The 4208-nt window shown below is 36.8% G+C and overlaps 1 long non-coding RNA gene across 1 annotated transcript in view; it reads right to left on the bottom strand.

Annotated features, from left to right (window-relative positions):
* Nucleotides 1–34: 34 nt before the first annotated feature.
* Nucleotides 35–4208, bottom strand: part of LOC106873100 (uncharacterized) — a 74691-nt gene continuing 70517 nt past the window's right edge. Inside the window, exons 2-4 of the long non-coding RNA XR_001409837.2 lie at nucleotides 3633–3708; nucleotides 2363–2462; nucleotides 35–1523 (exon numbers count right to left, since the gene is read on the bottom strand). This is a non-coding gene — a long non-coding RNA (uncharacterized LOC106873100). The remainder of the gene's footprint in view (nucleotides 1524–2362; nucleotides 2463–3632; nucleotides 3709–4208) is intronic.

Raw genomic sequence — 4208 nt, forward strand, 5'->3', positions numbered from 1 at the left:
TATATATACATATACATATACATATATACCCATTAATGCGGTGTTGAGCACGTGTGTGTGTGCGCGCGCGTGTATCCCACCACCCTTGGCTGCAAATATATTTTTAACAGATCTCGGTCAGAAGTAGCGTGCATGTGGTTGAGTATTCAAGGTATGAGTTAGCTTAATGCAATTCTCAGACGGAAGCAGTGTGACACGGTTTTATAGGTCTGAATCTTTGAATGACAAGTACAATCCACCCGACAGACTTCTATACTGTTTCTGCCAAGCCAACTTCATTCATGTATGGGCTGTCCTGGGGCTAAAGTAAATGACATTTGCCCATATGCCACGTAGTAGAATCGAACCATGGACTCCATAATTGTAAAGCGGATTTTATATCATTCTGCTATACTGCACCTACATTATTATTGGTACCGTATCGATCTATTGACGCTTTTATTAGGTTGCGCAGAAAGTAATGATGTTTTGAAGGCCCAAACCTTAAAATGAAAATATAACAGTTGATAGACAGCAAATTTTATGGAAGTAATTTCCAAGTGATTGAATATATTTTTGCCAACGAGTAACAAGGTCATTTATGCTCTTACAGTGGAAATCAGCATTTCTAGATTCAACAAGCTACCTAAAAACTTCATCTGTAGCCGCCTGGTTTTGGAAGTTTATTTACTATGAAATTGTCAAGGTGTTTGAAAACAAGTAAGCCTGTTGTAGACAGGTCAGGAAAATAAGGTGGATGAGGCAAAACTTAGATTTCCAAATCGTTAAACTTTCTAAACGTCACTCTTAACACATGTAGACTGGCGTTACCATAAAGAATTGGGCTTTTACGATTGACTAATGCTGGTTGCATTTCGCGCAACTTATTATGCATTTCATTTAACTGCCGACAAGATTTCTCAGCTGTGATTGTTTCTCCTAAATTCAGGAAGTTGTAGTGGATAAATCCCGAGGTAGTCTACTGTACTGTCACATGCACAGTTTTTGATGGAATTCAGGCTTTAAGAAATGCTTCGGCGAAGAGCTTTTCTTATTGACTTAAAAAATCCACTTTTCATTACATGTTATGATACATTCAAGAAATGGATCATTGTGATTTCTCAACAACAGGGTCGAACAGATCTCGTAACGGCGAATTTGCTGGTCCTCCGTCGGTTCATGCGGAACCCGTCTGTCCATCCTTTTTCCAGTTTCATGCAAATAAGTAGAAATACTTGATTTACTTGTTCACGCTTTTATTGCGAGCTTACAAACTGGTCTTCGAGTATCTTCCTCCACTGCTTCCGCTAGTGTGTTGTCATCAAAGGATCGTTTCCTTCCTGGATGATCGAGATTATTAAAACTTATCTCCTTGCCGAAACATCTAAAGCCAAACTGTGTGAACAGGAACTGATCCTTGGCCAAGTGCTTGGTTGATGCCTCACGCAGTTTCAGAAACATTCTTCCTTTCTTTGTACTCATAAAGGAAAATCATACGAAAGTTTTTTCTTGTCCATACTTTTGAAAGGGCTGATTAATATAACCTGCAACGAGAAGGAAGTGAATCATAAGATCTTGAAAACTTTTGAATAAACAAATGCTCTATGTAAAATGCCAGGGTATACTCTATTTGTACTATGCAAATTATTTTATTTGTACGAAAGTGTCAACAATCGAAAAAACGCCATTACTTTCTAATACAAATATATACTAAGTTGATGAGAAACACCTTCAGCCATCTTATGGAGGGATAAGAACTTAGCTGTATAAACTACCGAAACAATTGACCAGTCTCGTCTACAGTAGTGAATCAAGTTTACAGCTAAGGAAATTCAATAATTTGAGGATGAAGAAATGTCTTCGTTAGAATGTAGTGAATTACAGGTAATAAGATACGAACATAACGCAGGTCTTCTGGCAGGCCGGTAACTTACCGACACGGCTAGCAGTAGTTCTGTACAGTTACGGATAGATTAATTTCTGTACTGTAGGATGAAGACGATACTGACGTTTTGCAACTAACTCTTCCTTTTCCCCACGGCATATTAATACATCCATCTTCATAAATATCATAGTATAATTTTTGACTCTATAAGAAAAACGTAGGAAATAATCATTTACGATTCCTGTTCAGCTTTCTTCGCTTTGAGTTCAAAACCCGCATACGATAACTTTGCTTTTCATTTTTCAGGGACGATAAATAAAGTACCATTCCAGATCTGAGGTCACACTATGTCACACTGATTCGGACCGAGAATTACGTTTAAGAGCACAAATGACTGTAGAACACCAGCTGCTTACACGTTAATTTCACAAGAAGCACCACCATTTGCATGTTTGAGACAAAGTATCAAGTTTTGAAATACACTGTCTATCTGCTTACCTGTCTGCTGTCTGCCTGCTGTCTGCCTACCAGTCTGTCAGTCTGTTTAATATCTTCTCCCCATCTCATTGTGTTTAATTGGTGTTGTACGTAGGATAGGCTATTACGGAACAAGAGGAAATACTCAAAATGTCATTTCAATTTTTTTTTTAAGACAAAAGGAACATATGATAAATATTTCATTGGTTAATTCTTTGTTTGCCGAAGTGTCAGATTAGTTTTTCACCCCCATACATTATGATGGGTCAGAAAACTAATAATAGAAAAAGCGAATTGAGTGACATTTTGGTGGAAAGCAAATAACGGGGTTTCTTCTATATTAAGGTGCCTATTATTTGTCATTAGATAAATGTTTAACTTTGTTAAAGTATGTAATGGACGAAATTATATAGAGAAAACATTCCTGAGAAATTGTGGAATCATTTCCTTTACCGTATATGATGGCATACATTTCCCCCCATAGTATGTCTCCAAAATCTACCCCGTATCTGATATGCGAAGTTAGGCCAATATTGGTTCTAAATTTGACACGGGCCAGCTATTTCGTAGGAGAGGGTTAGTCGATTACATTGACCCCAGTGCTCAACTGGTACTTATTTTATCGACTCCGAAGGACGAAAGGCAAAGTGAACCTCGGTGGAATCTGTACTCAGAACGTACAGATGAACTAAATGCCGCTAAGCCTTTTTTCCGGCGTGCAAACGATTCTGCCAGCTCGCCGCCAAATTTGGGCCAATGTTACTTGCTCTAATGCACTAAAAACATTTTTCCTGAATATACACTGTAGATATTGGTTTCAAATTATTGCACAAGGCCAGCAATTTTGGTGGGGATGGAGAAGTCGATTACATCGACCCCAGGGCTCAACTGCTACTCATTTTATCGACCGTGAAAAGATGAAAGGCAATGAAAGGCGGAATTTGAACTCAAATCGTAAGGACAGACGAAATGCCCCTAAGCATTTTTCTCGGTAGGGTAACGATTCCACCTTATGCGCTGCAGATACTGGAGTATGTTTAATATGTGCGTCTTTTGTGTCATTAAATACGGTAGTTTTGGTTTTAGACAAAATTTGAGATAATTATTTATATTAGTAATCTATCTCTAACCACAACAACACACTGTCATTGTGATGTTTACAGTTACGTGGTTGAGTAAGAGGAAGAAATTATTTTAAACATAGGCTCAGTCGATAGCGGTGTGTCATATTGCTATAGTAACTGGCCTAGACATTATGACTGACAAGTTAAACAAGGTTGACACTTCGTACCTTAGTCATAGTGCTGTGGATAACTGGCCACTTTCTTGCAATCATTCATTCTAAAACTCAATCTGTTGTAGTTGTGCTTTAAAAATATAAAGTCATTGGATTTTTATTTTGAACATAAGAAAGTAAAAATCTGAAATAAACGAATAAATAAATTAATTAATTAGATAATTTTTTTTTTTTTTAATTTTAAAAAGGATACGAAACTAGTTAGGGTTAGAGGAGGATTTAGAGCTGCAGTACTTGTTGATATATATCGTTGTCATTGCAAGTGTATAAATATATTTTGTTTACGTTTAAAAGCATTAGTCGTTTCCCTCTTTGGAAAACTAACAGTGATTATTATATATGTATATATATGGGAGAATATACAAATAATAACAACAGACGAGGACAGGTGGTGTAAATAACAAAAGTATATATTAGTATGACGCTCGGGAATACGGAAAGTCTTTGACGTTTCGAGCTACGCTCTTCAACAGAAAGAATACGGAGACAAGGAGAAAAACACGGAGAAAAAAAATTGAATAGTGTTCAGTCAACGGTCAATCATAATAATAACATATATATATATATATA

The sequence above is a fragment of the Octopus bimaculoides genome, chromosome 19 (assembly GCF_001194135.2).
Source record: "Octopus bimaculoides isolate UCB-OBI-ISO-001 chromosome 19, ASM119413v2, whole genome shotgun sequence".
Taxonomy (NCBI): Eukaryota; Metazoa; Mollusca; class Cephalopoda; order Octopoda; family Octopodidae; genus Octopus; species Octopus bimaculoides.